The following is an 18375-nucleotide window of genomic DNA, read 5'->3' as shown; positions in this document are numbered from 1 at the left end:
ATCTCAGTCTTCGCCATGCTTTCATAATGCATCAGAAACCAGCTGTGATAAAGTGTTAATCATAAAAAAATGTGGTCTGATAAGATTCGGGCGCCTCCGCTCATGATTTTTGCATGAGCCTGGAGATGACTACAGCCTCACTCGACTTTTTTTTTTTTAACTTTCCTTCAACTTGTTGTTTGTCAAGCGGTTTCAGATAAAAGACAGTCATCCTCAAAGCTTCGTCTGATCACATCAGTGACGACGAGTAGTTTCACTCCTCATGCGTCTGTAGATTCACTGTGGAGGTTTTTTTTTTTTCCCCCGACATGAGATCGGGATGTTTTTTTAATTTTATCTTCATCATCCAGCTCTTAACTTTGTTTTTGTTATGTTTTTTTTTTTTTTTTTGTGTGTGTGTGTGTGTGTGTGTGTTGGTGCTTATCACTCCCGGCTCATAGGGGCAGCGACAAGGCCTTGTTTTTTTTCCACGCTCCAAGCCAATCGGGTCCCTCCTGTCACGCTCGCTGACCAGGCAAAGGTTAAGGAGGGAAAAAAATAGACTCTGTTTCAGCAAATGGGCAAAAGGATCAGAAGCTTTGGTTGACAGGAGGCAGCTTTCAGTCCGTCAGTGGAAATTAAAGTAGGCAGAAAGCAAACAAACAAACAAAAAAACACAAAACGAGGATCAAATCTGTGGCTAGAGGATTAATGTCATGCTACCCAGAAGCTGCTTTTCAATATCACTGGGTTTGATTTATTCTTCAGTGTAGAAAATCACATCTCAGATACTCAAAAGGGTGTTTTTCTAGCATAATGAGTCGCAGTTAAAATCTGCTCTTATTTGAATGTGAGCCTCAGAAAAAGACTGTCTGTCAGGCAGACAATCTGTCATTTACATATGTCAGTCTTTCTTGTTCCCAATTTCCTGATACTTCCTTGGGCTTTTTCATGCACCCCATTCACTGATTTTTGTCCAATTTTATGTCTTGAATCCTGAAAAGAATCTTCTATCACCGATCATTTCAAACTTCATGCTGATTTCTGGCAGAATTTCCCTGCTGAATTTCTTTTTTACAGAAAAAAAAAAGATAGTTTTTTTGAACTAGAGGAAGGGTATTTCAGATTTTTTTTTTTTTACCTCCCACAATCCGAGACGCTCTGGAAGAAACTGCTCATCTTATGTCAAAACTACTCGACCGATGCGACTTATTTTGCTCACTTGAAAGATTTAACACTCAACAACCTTTGTTTTGTGGCTGACATCAGTTTTTTTTTTTTGTTTTTACACATGCAAGTCTTTATAAAAGCAGGCCGACCCAGAATGAGTTACAGCTCTATATCCAAGAACATTGTAAAAAGTTGAACCAGTCCAATGTTTCTTTTGAAGCTGCACCGACAGCTGTTTAGGGACAGTTTTATACAGGGTCTGACGCTGCACTTAATCCTTAAATGTGGTCGAGGTTAATTGAATCACGTCTGGCTGCTCCCCCAGATATGAAAAGGTCTGCTGTTAATGAGGTTTAACTAAAAAAAAAAAAAAAAAAAAGGTCTTTGGTTTTCCCCCCTCGCCACCCAACCAAGTCAGATGTTGGAGGCTGTTGTTTCCTGCACGGGGAATAAAGGTATCGTTCTGATGGATGATTTGATTCCTTGAGCCGGGCAATGATGCAAATGGAGCTCCCGCGCTGGTTTTAATCAGGAAAAGCAGTCAAGGAAACCTAGTAAGGGGAAAAAAATGCTTGGGTTTTTCGTTTTGTATGTATGCGTGTGTTCAAATAGCACAATCATCAGTTCTGGATTGAAAAAAAAGACAAAAAACTGCAGAGTAAAGGGAATTAAGATTGATATTTCAGTCATAATTTATTCCCCTCGTGGCCAGTAACTCAATTGTAGTCCCAAGTGTGGAGGAGGGCGGTCAGAGGAAAGGGGGGGGGGGGGGGGGACTGCATCACACCCGTAAACCCAGCCGCTCGAGAGGAAACCCAGCAGCAGCTCTTAACATGTTGACAAATCAGTGAATGAAGGTGGCCTGTCAAACTCTGCCTGTTTAGAAGAAAGACAGTGCAGTGAAGGCCACCTAATGAGGGACAGATCTCCCCCGGCATGTCCCCTGATTGCCGCGCGTCCCCTTTGATTATGTTGTAATGATGCGGAAGAAAAGCATCTCGTAGCGCCTAACTCCCGTCCTTTGTCACCGGGGGGGGGGGGGACTCCGAGGTAAGCCGGGGCCATTTAATCCCAGGCCTCTTTATCAGAGAGCGAGCTCTGCCCGGCGATACATTAATATTCACCCCAACGCCGTAACACTCAGACTTTCTGACACTCTCACCTACTTGTTTTTCGACGAGACGGAGAACGCGAGGCTCGTATTTGGAATTGGCCCCCCCTCCGTTGTCGGGTTCAGGCCTCACACAGTCCAAAGTTGTCTGGGGTTATTTGTCGCAAATGCTGCTTTGCATAACTTTCTTTTGTAGCTTTTTAACAAAGCATGACAACGATGCAGACGCATTCAATGCACTCTTTTCTCTTGGAAGGGAATATGATTTAAAAAAAAAAAAAAATTGCAGAAAGGTGTCTGTGAGACATGTTGTTGCCTGTTTTCCTTCAAAGGGTTGTTTGTTCATCTAAAAAAAAACTACACCGCAGGATCAGAGGGCTTTTGTGGTTTAGTCTGTGATACACAACATACACTTATTATCGAGATAGGAAACCTAGTTACAGCTTCAGAGCAATAAATAGAAGCATTGCATCTACATTTAATACCTCAGGGTGGTTTTTTTATTTTATTTTTTTTAATTTCGACATATTTACTCTGCTTGTATTTCACAGGGGGTTCACAGTAGCATGATCAGATACTATTGTAATGTTGCCAAAGTACTGGGTCCCCAGTGCAGTAGTCTAAATGCTCAAACGCGATATAGTGTTTATTATATTTGCCCTTTTCCGTTTGTTCTCATTTGCCTCTAATGTTCATGCTTCTTAAATGCAAATGGAACTGGTTACAAAATCATTGGCCTAAAAGTAACGAGAACATAGCAAAGCGGTACCTGAAATGAGATTAGAAAAATGACAAAAATGTCCCTCAATGTTACCTATAATGACCAAGAAATTCCGTAAACCTATTAAAAGAAATAAATTCCCAAATCCTGCCACAGCCTCAACAATATAGAAGAAAAAAAGTATAGTTAGCGGATACAAGAAAGTGTCCTTGGAATACATAATTTATATTTTGCCCCGTCACCCAACCGAGAAGCGCACAAAACACGAGGAACATCTCTCTCAACAATCTGATTCCTGGGAATCTCAAATTACAGCCTTAAAACGTTCTGCAATCTACAAGTAAATCCTACTTTTGAACAAAATCCAATGTGTCACAAAAAGCACAGGAATGTTTTTGACAACTTACAAAAAAAATGTCTAAAAGGATCCCGACATGTGAGACGTCTATACGCGGTTTAATTAGCACGGACGCGGTCGGACGGCGGCGCCGACTCGAGCCGCGACGAGCGGGAAGTCATTTCTGGCCATTTCTCCGTGTTTTGCTGTGATATTTCATATTGACATTTACTGCTCCGACTGGAGTCTTTTAGCTTATTGCTATATTGGAGCTCTAATGAAATCAAGTTAATCACTTCTCCGCAGACAAGCAGAAGTGCCTCATATACTTTTTTTTTTTTTTTTTTTTTTTTTTTTTTTTTTAAATGTGTGCAAGGCCTTATATAACATGACATTACCCCATTCTGCCAGCAAGGCTGTGCGCAGAGATAACAAAGACTGGCAAAGATTGATATGCAGCTTTATCCAATCAGTCTGCCACTCCAAATATCCTCCTGGGAAGCTAAAGATCCTGTTCAGCCCATTAGCGGGCCGCTGTGGCTGGACAGCGACGCTGATGGCGGCTGAGTGGGAGAGGCTTCGTCAGGCTCAGAAGAAAATATCACGATAGTCAGAGGTTGTTTTTTTTTTTTTTTTATTTTATGCGTTTCACGATCCGGGCTCGGGTGTGGAATTGCCAGTTTACCGAGGGCGTTTTTTTTTTTTTTTATAACAATGAAAGGAATGTGCGATGCATAAAAGAAGAAGGAAAAAGTTTAAGATCGAGTTGGTGCAATCTCAAAACAAATCCACATTTTGTGTCTAAATGCATATATTTACCCGCCCGAAATGAAAACGTCTCACAGCTGCAGCAACAGCTTGGATGTCTGCGGCGCTCGCTCTGCAATGTCGTCAGTAGCGACCGGTGACCCCTGTTGCCCTCAGCCTTTTGTAAAGGCAGGGTTTTACAACGGCCAGGTGGTTTTCTTTGGTGTTTTCTGAATGAGCCACAAAGGAACAATGTCCCAGGAGTGGTAGCTGTCCTCCCTGTTTTCCTTACTCACATCAGTCACTGTTAGCGGCGACTCGGCCGTTGGTCATGAAAGTGGCGCATTGTGAGGACGCACTATTCCGGGCTCAACACTAGACAAATAGGGTTAGCGTCAAGTCACCCACTTAATGCCTGCACACTGACACGTCTGCTGTCCAGGCTTTGTAATGTGATCTGTGGGCTGGTGCGAGCTTGTCAAGGAAACACTAGCGCTCTGTCATGTCTAAATAGCCACACTGTCCCCCCCCCCCGCCCCCCCACCCCCCCATGTGGCGCTCACTTAGCAGTGGGAGATATGCCTCGGAGCCGTGATGTGAGCCGCCATTAATGGGTTAACTTGATTAGACTTTACCAGGCATCTGTGTGTCACCGAGTATAGGGAGCTTGTTGTCGACACGCGGCTTTGTGTGCCAAAACAGGGTGTGACGACCAGCGTAGGTGGCGAAGAAAAGAGGTATTGTTCAAACGTGGCCCACCCTCATTTTCAATAATGTCCCTTGTGCTAATGAAATATTCGTAGAAAGAAATGTCGTGTTTGAAAGGAAATGATCAAGTTCAGCAACTTCAGAGACAGAAATCCAGCTTCAGCCTACTGTACGTGTGTGTGTGTATATAATCATGTATGTATATATATCTATTTGTATATGTGTATATATTACATTGCAGTCATTTGGCAGATGCTTTTAACCAAAGCGACTAACAAGAAGTGCAATTCAGACATCAAAGATCCAAATTACCAGTAGTCAGAAGTCAGAAGTGCCCACTCCACCAAATAGCCATCTCAGAACCATATACATACATACACATTTTTTTTTTTTTTTTCTGGTGGGTTGTCGGCTATGTGCGATTAGTAGAGTAGCGCTTGGTGAAGAGCTAGGTTGTCAGTTCACGGCGAAAGATGGGCAGCGGCCCTTGTTCTGACCTTTTTCGGGAGTTCGTTCCCCCACCGAGGAGCCGCGACCGGTTCGATCGGCGGCCGGGGGCTCCGAGCGATGGGGTGGACGGTCGCCCAGAGGGGGCAGATCGGAGGGGACGGGAAGGGACACGTTGCTCGACCATAGCCTGGAGATAAGAGGGGCGGATGCGGGCGGCTAGCAGGGGCCAGTGAAGGGACATAAGAAAGGGAGTTACGTGGGAGAATTTGGGACGGTTGAACACCAGGCGGGCTGCCGCTTTCTGAATAAGCTCAAGAGGTCTGATGGTCACTGCTGGGGCACCGGCAAGGAGGGAGTTGCAGTAACATAATATATGTGTGTTTGTGTGTGTGTGTGTTTATGTGAAGTGTGTGTGGATATACGTTTATGTATGTGTATGTATTCACATTCAAATGAATGTATCTGTCTATTTGTTTATGTATGTGTATGTACCATCATGGTGGACTTTATAATATTTAGGAGGATATTTTTCGGAAAAATCTGTTTTTCTTTTGTTTTTTTTTCTATCTTCAGTAAATTCAAATTTCTGTTTTTCAAATCATTGGGAAAAGTGCCATTGTTAAATTGGCAATAAGGCACCTCTTAAATTTAACAAATTGTGACTGAGAAACTAGTTTCATAATCAGCGGAAGAAAAAAAAAACATAGCCCAGAATTAAGAAATAAATGAAACAACTTGAAGTCAGGATGAAACCAGCTGAATAATACACCTCTAGAAAATGATAAATGGAGGATGCATTAAAATTGTTATGCTGGAATCTCAGCGGTTAAATAAAGTTATAAATAGATTCATGCAGACACATTGAAATATATCAAACTGTATATCCAGACATTGTGTGTTTTGTGCATCACCCAGTGTGTGATGGGCAGGCTTTACAAAGTTCATTAAGACCACCAAGTTTCTCACTTCTTGCTGAAGTCCCGGAGTGTTTTCGAAAAACATGTTGCAGGTGCAGCTCGGGAGTCTTAAGCCGGTGAATCAGCGGTGAACACGAAAGGCTGAATCACACGGTTTCCTGCCACGGTTGCTTTTATTACCAGTTAACAGTGTTTTTCAAGCTGGCAGTTGATTAGATGTCGGGCTTCGGGAAAAAAACAAAACAAAAACAAATCCACAGTATCTTGTGATGTTCATGGAAAAGTCACATGTTAGATGCGCAAAAGAAATGTGAGTTCCGGCCACAGTGAGATAAAACCCAACTTTTATGCTTGCAGAAGCTTGGGAGGTTCTTCTAGAGTGTAGCATTATCTAAATCTGACATGGCCCCATTGATAGGACTATACAATTTGAAATATTTGGATAACTTTTTTTTTTTTTGACACATCATTGTCTAAATAGATTTCTATAGTTGGATCATTTTTTTTTCATTTGATGTTTTTGTTATTTCTCTCTAATTTCCCAATGGTCTTTTTTATGTTACCCTTCAGTCATGTACATGTAGGTTTTCAGGTCAGTGCTCTCTATTTTTCCAGTTATTTCTTGTTTAGGTTTGGACCATTTTCATGATGATTTTGCTGGTTTTTGAAATGACCAACTAAACGAGGGATTCCCTGGTGGGATTTTTTGAAAGCAGCTATTGATACCAGTTTTGATATAAAAGTATTCATCAGGCTTTGGAATTGCAAAAAAATCTATGATAAACCCAATCGATATTTTATATTGATGTATTCCCCTGCCCTAATTATGACGGAGGAGTTTTAAAGTGTATTAAAGATTGATTGTAAGAGCTGCGGTTTACATTTCAAAATTGGGATAAAAACAAGTTAGTAATCCCTGACCTTTGACCTCTGGCCCTGCGGTACCCTTAGGAACGAGTCCCTCATTGAATCAGGATGACTCGGCTCCCCCGACTATGACAATGACTGGGGAACCACTGATCGCAAAGCTCCACCGGATTAATTCCTCACAGCAACTGCAGGGTCACCAGAATTCTGATTGGATGACGGAGTGGCCGCTATGATTTAACCCCTCATGTCCCAATTGCAAAGAAATTTGCCAGGTTCAACGGAGCAAAACCGTTTTCTTGCGATACTGCTCGTCAAGTCGTCGTTTCACGTAAATATACGATATCTAAGCGATGATGTCGAGGGTCACGCAGACGGCAAACAAAACCAACCGGCGCCAAGGGGTTCATGATATTTTACGCACTCCTTGAGGTCTATTGTCTAATCGGATCCTGTCGGCAGCTCAGCCACAATGTTAGGGTCTGAGAGGTTTTCATTGTTTATTTCATGATCCTCACTAAACCGCCGTGTTTACAGTCACGATAGGAGCAGGCTTGGAAAACACCTTTATGCCATTGACACCGATCCCATAAAATAAGATGATTTTCATCGGCCAATAGTATCTTTCTCCTCGCTGGGCAAATATCGCTTCATTTTTGTCAGTAATTGGATGTTTTATCTGCCGGCCAAGCAGACAGTCATGTTGTTGAGATGTTGATGGTTGGTTGAATATATGCTTCAATATCACTGTTGACGACTTGATCTCAGTTGTGATCCACAAGCTGACCACAGCAAATGTTGACGTTGTATTCTTTCTCAGGCATTGTTGTTAACAAAGCAAAATCAGAGTTTTTCATACATTCAAACAGTTAGCCTTCATGAAGTGGGACATTCTGGCGGCTAAGATTTAGATTTAGCTCTTTCTATGTCCAACTTTGGATTTTAATGTCATTAAAATGCAAAGACTCACCTGTCGTCTTTCTATCTTTAGACCGATGTCCTGTTCCTTATATACACTTTTTAATACCATCATGTTTTGCAAAAGATGGAGCTCAAATATCAGAGTATTTATCAATGTACGCAATGTTTCCACTCCCTTTCCTTGGCATCGACTCCAGAAATCCAGTACCAGCCTGGCTCTGAAAGAAACCAAAAATACCAAAACAGATGTGTCACCTTCCTCACAGTGTCAACATTAACTGAGAAAGTAAACTTTGTGGCCGAACAGTGGGTCTGTCACATGAATTCGCTAATCCGTCACGATCACACTTGAGTCAAGAGGTGAAATGTGATATTCCGCAGGTGTGAACCCGGAGCCGGTAGAATCAGGGCGATGTGAGGCGGCCGCGCCGTCGACGTGGCACAGCGGGCAGCGGCTTCTCCTTCTAAACAAATAGTTGTATTTTAGTCGGGCTTGCGGCGGCTTTCTCAGACCACACACACTTCAAAATGGAGCGCGCATTAAGATCAAAAAGTCTTCTCGGCTCAGCCAGATGCCAAATTATGTTTCTTAACACAGTTAGCCCCCCCCCCCCCTTTTTTTTTTTCTTTTTTTTTTTTGCACTTCCAAAGTAGCCCTACTGTGGGCATCTGGAGGAGCCTCATCCTCCTCAGGTGGAAGTAGTGTCACGGTATCTTTTAATGGCTTTGTTTATGGATGTAACATTTTATAAGAGAGCCATTAAATCATATCCTCATGAAATACCAATCAGTTTTATACGATGGAAAAAAAAAGACCTTCTTAACAGAGTCCTTGAAATCCACCGGGGGTAGTTGCATCAAGGCCAGCTTGATTTGAAGGTCGGGGAGAGGTCTACCACCAGCCTCCAGTCACAAAAATATATCCCGGTTCGGTCTTGGGAGTTCTTGTTGGCAGTCAGAGCACAAAGTCCCCAAGAATCCCAGAGGATGTTTAAATATGCTCCATACCGCTTTTGCCCCAAAGTACACACCAATGGGCAAGAATAAAGAGGAGTGAGACCAAAGCAGCACAAGTCAGCACGCAGAAATGCAGAGCACGCGCGGCGCATTGAGCTAAGGGCAACAAAAGATGGGCTGAAACAGGGGTTTGGTCCCCGTTTGTAAGCCCGGCTGCTCGCGCTGTGTTATCGTACTGTAATTAAAGCCTGTACTTCGCTGTCACATGTTGATTAAAGTATGGGTATTACGCGTAAATACGTTTTCGGGTCTAGAAGACGAACAGTTTCGTCGCAGGATTCAGGCTTAGTCCGCTGAGGAACGAAACGACACGCATCAATTTGAATTCAATATTATCAGCGCTAGTGGTATTTCATCCCCTGTAGTAAAATCCGTCCGGCTTGCTTTCCAAGTCTGGAAAAGAAGAGGGAAGCCGGCGCATCAGTCAACGTCCGAGAACCGATGGAAGTCCCATCACAAAAACGACCCGTCTGGGTCCACAACATTATCCGGAGGCGAAAAATAATCAAACCGATCGGAAAAAAGGATTTCATACGAGCGGCGGCGGTGGCGACCCGGACCAACCTCCCGGCGGTGGCCGACAGCCAGGTGAAAAGGGTGATTCTGCTCGGTTTGCCGCACACGGAAAAACGAAAACACTCCAAAGTTTTGATGCGTGGCCGGGATCGTTTACCCTCCAAACAACATTTTAAACCCTTGCTATCTGATCGGAGGTGAGATTGGATGAAACATTTTTGCATTTTGTACCGTTGGAAATATAAAATGTTAGGATTTGATTTAATACTAGCTGCAGATTGCAAGTTGGTTGGGCCATAACATTGAATGTGAAGTGCCGCTTCAACTTTCTTTGATCGCATTTATAGATTTAAGGCTTTTGTTTGATGAATTTTTAATTCACCTCAGCATTGGGGATTATGGGCGCTTAACAAGTGAAGAAAACGAGAACATTGTTGAATATGAACCGCGGGTAGAAGAAAGGCGTGTCGGAACGGTTTATTTTCGACGTCTAATTGTGATAGATTTCCCCGATTTGTCCACGCGAAGCGCGATATTCAGCACTTCATCGCGAGCCAGCGTTGTCGCCGTGCAAAACGACCACCGTTTACAGGAATAAGCTTGGAAATGAAATTGCCCTGTCACTTTTATTTAATTTCCTTATTTTTTTTTTTTTTTTACCTTGCTCGAAGGCCACATCCACCGGCTTAAGTGTAATACCATATTGTAATTACACCATACTTTCCCTGCTAACATCATAAGGGATCTTAAGTTGGAAACTGTTGGTGGCCGTGTTCTCCATCCAAATGACACAATGATCCTCAGGGACTTTTTTTTTTTTTTTTTTTTTTTTTTGAACATTTTTTTTTATTTCTAGATTTTTTTTTTTTTCGAGATTTGAAGGAAGCGTATGCTCGGTAGCAGCTGAAAAGACCTAGCTCACCAGCCGTCCCCCTCAAGGCCGGGGTCAGCCGGTCTCTCAGCGGGTGACAGGAAGCCGGAGGGACTGCCGTCTCTAAACGCCTAATGAGCCTCTAATTGATATCCAGCTGAAAGCACCATCGAGTCTTAATGACAGTTCCGAGGAAAGTGTGTTCAAGCCGGCAGACGGGGGGGCATACATTTTTAACATGCACACAATTATTAACTATCGCCGCATGCACGCGTGACTCACGTAATGAGGAAACATATCTTTATTCTGTTTGTGCTTCATCATTGTGATGCTGCCTTGGGCATCATTTATGTGACTGTGCGGAATTTAAGGTAGTAGTAGCTTGTCTTTATCCGATGTGGGGGGGAAAAAACGGTCATAACTTTTCAATACTTAGTTTCTCTGTTTTATTTCAACTCCGGCCGCATTCATGGTCGTGTTAAGATGATTACGGTTACCCAGCTAATGTGTGCAGTTTTTTTTTAAATTCTTGATAGCTCGGCTCTTTGAGGTAATTTCTTATTGTTTGACAATTTTCCACACTTTTGTCTTGCTGTTTTTGGGCATTTTTATTTATTTATTTATTTATTTTTTAATTTTTACTATTTTTTTTAATGATTTAACCGTACTCCCTATGCTTTTTTTTTTTTTTTTTTTCCAGACCGTTTATGTTTCATAAATTTGATTCGACAATGCATTCAGACATTCTCAATGTCTCCGTTTTGTGTTTATTTTTCTTAAGCCGGGATTGGAATTTGGAGGAAAAAACGACCACCGCACCGACCATTCAATTCTGGATGAACTTCTTTGGATTTAAAAAAAAAAAAAAAAAAAAAAAGGGCTCACCGCTATTATTTAGTGGAATTTTAAGCAATGAGTAATATTTCCATCAACCCCCCCCCCCCCTCTTTTTATGAGATGTAACCACTGTAATGACATGGCCTTAAAGAAAGGGGATAATCCGAGGCGATGCTTTAAACCAGCTCTCCAACCACATCCCATTCTCCACGCTCCGAATGCCGCAGCCCTCCGCCAGGACTGTGCTTCCCGGCCCCGTCTCTTTCATCTTGATCAACGGCGAATAAGATTAATCTAGTGGCTTAAAATAGCAACGGTTGTAAAGCGGCAGACTCGTCTCGCGCCGGGGAGTTTGAGGAGTTGTTTTTAAAACCGAACCCAATTTGACTGCACTCAGGCTTTGTTGTCGTTCAAACCTGCATCTGTCACTGTGAGCAAAGATGCCTGTCAGGCCGGCGCTCAGATGTTTTTATGATAAGCTAGGAAGCACTTTTGAGTTAAAATATAAGAAGGGGCCCGGAAAAGGGCGTCAGCCGCTGCGCAGCGACTTAAAAACCCGGTTTGCCGCTTTCTCTCCCAAGGTAGTGAAATCATTGTGTTCCAGCTGCCGCGCTTTCATGAATCGGTGGGTTTTAAGAGGTAGCGTTTCTCAGTTTGGACGTCGGATGAATGGAAAGTGATGGTAAAAGGAGGCAAGAAAAGACAGTTTGTTTTCGATCAGAGAGAAGGGTTAGATTGCACTCCCGGGCTACAAAAGGCTCTCCGGACACAGAAAAAGAAGCGAGGTATCGCTCACCTTCATTTATAGGAGGAACGAATCCGCTGCCGAAGACAGTATGCTGTTTCCTTTTTCTATTTGGATCTGAATTCAGCTGAAAAAGCAATATAGTATTTAGAATATACGCATAATTACCCCCCTTTGAGCAAGCGGTTATTTTCTTCATTTTCATGGTGATCTTTATTTCCAGGATTGTTGTGTTGGGGTTCTGCTGATATGAATGAATGCGATTGTTGGACCGTAATGGGCTTTCACCGATATCCGTGCATTTGAAACCTTTACATCTCCATGTTTAATTATTACATTATCCGATCATTTCGAGCAGGACGCCAACTTGGATTGGATGTTCATATTTGGTTCAATTACGGTTGTCTTGTTAGTCTTTTTGAATTAGGGAGAGATATGAGTTTATTTGTATTTCTCGATCGGCTCCAAACATGGAGTTTTGGTCAGGTTCTTAAAGGTGTGCTGAGATGCAAAGTCACGGGTGGCGTATGGCACGGACGCATCAAATATCTCATCCACGGCCCGTGAGAAGATGACGAGACCTCAAGCTCCGCTCTCCCGCCGATCAGCTAATATTACTTTTTATCTAGAGGAAACAAAACCCCAGTGGAAATGGGGAGTGGTCTTGGATTTCTGCTATTTCATCTATTTAAGTATTAAATGCCAAATTCCTATCAGAGAGCTAATACGTGAAGACAGACAAATAGCAAGCGGCGCTGTTTTGCCCTTCACTTCATTTTCGGTCATTGTCTGTCGATGTGGGCGGAGGGTGTCAGCTGCCTGCCCTCTTTGACCCTTCGAGTTTCAAGTCACGAGGGTTTTCGACCTGTTCCCTGTTTGTACGCGGCCTCTGCCATATTTCTTTAACCCTAAACCCCCTCTGCCTGCCAGTTTGGCTCGGAGTGTTACCCTCTCTGTGCACCGTGGAATGTCTTACGGATCTCTTATGGGCAAAGTAAAAGAAGAGAGTCATGAAGAGATGGCTGCGAGTAGCATTGATTACAGAAAAAGACAAAAAGAAAAACAGGAACAGGCCGAATGTTAACCAACTTATGGTTTTATTCATATCACTTTAATTCCTTTTACCGGCCGGAGGAAATCCAAAGAAACTCCTACGCCGAGCCGAAAACGTCGGACCGTCTTCCCACTTCCCCGGCAATGTATTCGGTTCCCATTAGTTGGTACATCCTAATTAATATGTTGGCAAGTCGGTGTAGAATTCGGATTAAGTCTCGCAAAGTGTTCCTCCGGAGAGGCAACGTGGAAAACTATAATTAGAAAATGAGGGGGGGGGGGGAAAGGAGCCCCCTTCTCGTGTGACACCCTTGAGGAAACATGATTATTGTGTTGCTGTTTTGTTTGAGGACGCCTTTTGTGCAACAGTGACACTCCGCTTCCTTGCAAAATTGAGGTCTTTGCTTCACTTTGTGAATACGAGGAAGTGAACTGCTTTGACACCAGGGGGAGAGCCGAGGTTTGGCTGGGGACTCTGTGAAGCTTGAATGAATTTGTTAGATTACACGGGTGTGTTTTTGTCGGGAACACTCGGGGAGCTGTTTGTTTAGCAAATGCCGCTGTGTTTTTTTTCCGTAATCTAAGTTTATACCCGGTTGTTGTCCTTTCTTCTTAAGTGTGGGGTATTTAATCCTCCGCATAGAAAGTGAAGCGCCACTGTGTAGGAGCTCGTGACCTCGAGCAGCAGCAGTCTTAAATTGCACACTGCATCTCCGGGCGTAAAAGAGAGCGGAGGTTTTCAAATAGGGAGGTGGGAAGCTCCGATCTGTTCGGAGGAGAAGCCCAGAGAAAAATGATGACACCGTTGAACAAGAGGGCATCAACGGATCGCTCAGGGATACATGAGATGTTTGCTTTTCTTTGGGTCCAAGAGACAATACAAGCCCGATGGCGATTTCTTATTTGTATGGTGCCGATGCGTCTGCTTTTTGTTAATTTCAGTATGCTTTAGATTTGTTGATGGATTATCGCGGCCCTAAAGTAAAGCTCCCCGAGACTCATCGATCCGGGTAAACATGGAAGTCTATCGCAAGACCCACAGTGCGCAGCTCCGCTACGACGTCAAGGTTTAAGGCGATACCGACCGACGGGAGGCGACGGAGCGGGTCTCGGAAACGTCATGAGTTGTCCATTTGAGTCGCCGCTAAATAATGAATCGGATGAGCACACATGGACTTCTTGCGGCCGTGTTGTCTCTACGGCGGGCAGATGGCTTGCATCTGGACAGCAAAGTCCCAAGTCATCAGACTGTTTGTTTGGTGGGGTGCCAGTTTCCCCGGCAGTCATAAATCCTGTCATCCTCTTTATTGGTTGATTAGTAAACAAAGGTGACAGATTAGCGTCTAATGGCGGGACAGACTTCAGTAGTCAAGGCCATCTTTGAAGCTCGCTATCAGCGCGATGGACTCGCAGTCAAAGACACCCCTCATCATTCAGGGTGATGGACGCGACGGTGGTAGGACGGCTTCACGGTTCCGACGTGGACTCCGGAAACCGCCGGGAAAGAGAAACCGACTGATTTATTGGCTCTTATAATCTTCCGCTAATTTTAAAGACCCTTATTTCATGACTGAAAATATCTGACTCCGAAACATCAGTACTCCCTGAACCCCCATCCATAACACCTCCTAATGACATAATGGCACTGGTCAGAGTGCTCGGGGGCTCCGCATCGCCGCTCTGAATGCACCACTTTGTCAGATCCAATTCCCGAAGAGGGTGACAAGTGTCTACTGTCTCAGTCTGGCCTCCGACAATCGGCCTTTGTTAGCGCACCAAACGATGCCGTTCGCTTCGCCCGCCCCTGTCTGTGTTCCCTGTCGGAAAGAGATCACCGATGGAGAACAGAGCGAACGGTGACGGATCGGACCGGCCGCATGGCTGCGCCAGATGTCCAATCCCGCCTGTTTCTATCGCGACCGTACCGACACTCTGGGTCAATTGTTTGCCTCTCGCTGAAGTTGGTTTTCTTTCTCTTTTGGTCGCTCTTTAGCGAACAGTCGGGAGTCGCCGCTGCACAGTGATCCGGCCGGCGGATCAGCACGGTGAAATGTAGCTGCTCACCGGCTTCGAAGCCTGATCCGGAGACCCGCCCGCTGTCCGCTCATGGTGAGTTCGCGCTTAGCACAAATACCGATGGCCTTCAACTTGTTTAAAGCGGTATCTCTTTTGTGAACTCGCATTATATGTCTGTGGTACTTGAAGGAAACCCTGTGCGGTTTTGAAGCAAGCAAGAGTTTTTGATTAAGTTTTTTTCTTTCCATTGAAAGTATTGGGCTGTTTGTTCTGCGTAAACGGTCATCTATTCACATTTTCAATGTTTTGGTGTTTAATTTTCAATTTCAGTCCACGTAAATTCTTAGATATTAGTGATTTATTTAAGAGCCTGAATCGAGAAACATCCTCCGTTGAATCAGTTGAATTTAAAATTACTCTTTACTCTCTGTATTTTTTTTTTTTTTTCTGATTTACCTTGTCATTTCCCTTTCCCGGTCAGTTTTGTCTTTATAATGTTATGAATATGCTATTGAGATGTACTTTTTTTTTTTTTCCCAACATTTTCTGACACAATAATTGCAATGTGGGAGTAAAAAGGTGATCAGCAACTTTCTGGTACTATACAACAGTTGATTTATTTAGATATGTTTCCTTATCAGCGTCGCTGCAGTGTTCTCAGTAAAGGGACAGATCTTTCACTCATAAGTCGGTCGTGCCGGTTGTCCAGAAGGACCTCGTTCGTGTGGAGGCCTCGCCGTATATCCAAGACGCTGTCTCTCAAAATCTGTTTCGTTCTTAAGAAGCGTCTGCAGATCGATGCGTCTGCTCGGACTGTGAATTTAATGACTGCGACTGGCCAGCCATGAAATTGCTGTTTGACTCTAAAATAGATCCAAAGTCATTCCGTACGAGTCTTTTTTTTTTTTTGTTTTTGTTTTTTGTTTTCCATCCGTCTGGCCGTCGTCTTAAGGAACATACGAAAAGTCAAGGCTCGGAAATCGGGAAAGCCGAGGCTATTTGGAAGCGTGTTAGCGAGCTGCTAAAGGTGGCGCGGAGCTCCCGAGGCCGGCGGAGGTATGCGGAGTGACAGTCGCCAGCTTCATGTGTGCAGCTGCGGCCGCTAAGCTTTGGCCCGGCAAATGGAGTGGAAGAGCAGTCCCATTAAACCCCGGCTCTCCTCTGAGAGGGAAGAGAGAGCGAAAGAGAGAGAGACTAACGGCTCTGAGTGCCGGCCTCTCGCTCCTTGAAAGTGCTGACACAAATTTCTGTCTGACTGAAATGCCTTCTGACCGGGTGACACTGCTTCTTTTCTTCCTGTGAGATTCCGCGGCCGTAAAGCCAGCGCTGCACAAAAGGGACACAGTCTGCAGGAGCCGCTTAAGTAGCGGCGTAAATAATAATCACGCCGCTAAACCAGCGCAGAGGTCCGCACGGCTTGTATTTTACGTGAAGAGCGTGGAATTTTTGTTTGAGCATTTAATTTGATATTTCTGCGCCAGAAGCCCCTCCCGTTTTAACCTATGAATAACCGTTTCACTATATGTCCTTTATATGTGCTCTAATCCCCTGCAAAGCCTGTAATTCGCTGGTGTTCTGGGTCAGGGAGAGACTGGCCTTTGGCCTCCAGGCTGGATCTGTCAGTTTATGATTGACTCCTGTGCTGGTCACCAGTGCAAAGATGCAAAAACCTGACAATGTCTCTGGGCACATGAAGCGCTTGTCATCAGATGTGATGTGCTGTTACCTTCTGGACCGAAGTTGCGCCGGCTGCCGCGCCGAATATACTTTCAAGCGTGGACGAATCTGCACCAGATAGCGGATGTAATTTTTGACCCAAAATTTTGTCCTATTGCGGTAGATGATCTAAATGATGACCAATGGGAGCGAAGAAATAGACGTTGTCCTAAAGTCTTTGATTTATCCAAATCGCTGCACAATCCGGGATAAGTTACATAAATAAATGGGTCTTAAGCGTAGCTAATTGTGTTGTTTGGTTGATTTATTTATGTGACATGTTGCGGGATATTTAAGCTGATCAAGTAAACATTTACCGAAAGGCGAGAAATTAAATCCCAATTATCACAAACCAAAATGGTTCGTTTGATTTGTTTTTCCTCGGTTAGACCACGGGACCGTGTTTGGAGGTCGACAATAAAAGCACGTATTGTAACTTTCATGTAGAATTTAAAACCTCAGATTCGACAATGAGTCCTTGTATATTATTGGCTTATTGGTTTTTCCTTTTAATGATAGATTGCAGAAAAATCACAAATAGCTGCGCTTTTTAATGATCAGTTTCTGTAATTGGCAGAGCGGCCCGACAGACCAAAGACTAAACACTCAGCTATTAGTATTTTACTTCTGATTAAATACAGATAAACCCCACAGAAGAAAAATAAACACTTCTCAACTGTGCACCGTTCCAAGAATACAGGAAATACATATTCTGCATGTTAATGGGCTTTTCCACCCAGCTCTGCATAGCAATGAGAACCACCCAGAAGTCCATTCATGAACATTATTTACAGTTTAATTCTTATTTTTGAATCTGCATAGATTTGCTCGCAAGGCTCGAATAGTTATAACAGGACAAGTCGTGGCTTCGGTCCACATGTATTGCATGAAATTACACTCAAGAAAACCGATGTGCAAATGAGGCAGTAAGCTAACATTAGCTCCGAGGCTTCGCTACCCCGCTCGTGTTTGGTTTTTTTAAGAAGAGTTGATGCCTCTAGCAGCGTCAGTCAACCTCGGTGTCACGCTGTTCGGAAGACGCGAAGACGAAGCGTGACATTTTCCGAGAGGCGATATTCTCGAACCGAGAGGACCGAGAGTGTTTTAGCGGCGTGTTTCCATTACCACCTCCGACGAACCTTCCCTTAGCTTTCCCGCGAGTGCCAAGCTACGCTCACACATCCGAATTTAGTCCTCAGCCTCGTTCGCACACGCAGCCTTTTTCCGGAACGTCGCAGCATTCTCTCTCTCTCGAAGAGGTTCACGTCCGAAAACGAAAACCGGAAGCGATATTCTGGGAAATCTGCACGACTAGTTTCCCACCCAACACTACCGGGGAGGCAGTGAAAAGCTGCACGCACGGAAGGTACAGTAAACCCGCCGGTGCGCTATCGACTACAGCTGTTACGGTAATTAAAAATCAAAAACGGAAATATCACCCATAGGGACACTCGTTCTGAACGGAGAAAATGTCCATCTTGTGATCTTTCCCGCGCCTCACGTTCCCGCAGAGACAATTCATCCGCGGTCTTTCTTCCATTCAGAAGGCTCAAAGCCGGTTCGAGTGCTGGAGGCGACCGTAATGAGAATGATCAGTGCTGTCAGGTCGGTGAAGGGGATCTGAAGAAGATGCCGGCTCCTCAGTGGCCGGGCGGGGGTGGGGAGCCGCAGCCCAC

At 44.1% G+C, this 18375-nt stretch overlaps 1 protein-coding gene across 7 annotated transcripts in view; it reads left to right on the top strand.

Annotated features, from left to right (window-relative positions):
- The window catches only part of tanc2b (tetratricopeptide repeat, ankyrin repeat and coiled-coil containing 2b), a 180379-nt gene that overhangs the window by 1737 nt on the left and 160267 nt on the right, over positions 1–18375 (top strand). For 6 of the 7 annotated variants that reach the window (XM_086139436.1, XM_086139437.1, XM_086139435.1 and 3 more), the window contains exon 2: positions 14961–15076. The exons of the other annotated variant lie outside the window; for it this stretch is intronic. The gene's annotated coding sequence lies outside the window, so the exon portion shown is untranslated. The remainder of the gene's footprint in view (positions 1–14960; positions 15077–18375) is intronic. 7 annotated transcript variants of the gene reach the window in all.

Source organism: Fistularia commersonii, chromosome 32 (assembly GCF_037954325.1).
Source record: "Fistularia commersonii isolate RoL2024-O1a breed Wild chromosome 32, RoL_Fcom_v1.0, whole genome shotgun sequence".
NCBI lineage: Eukaryota > Metazoa > Chordata > Actinopteri > Syngnathiformes > Fistulariidae > Fistularia > Fistularia commersonii.
This window is presented reverse-complemented; position numbering and strand designations above follow the sequence as displayed.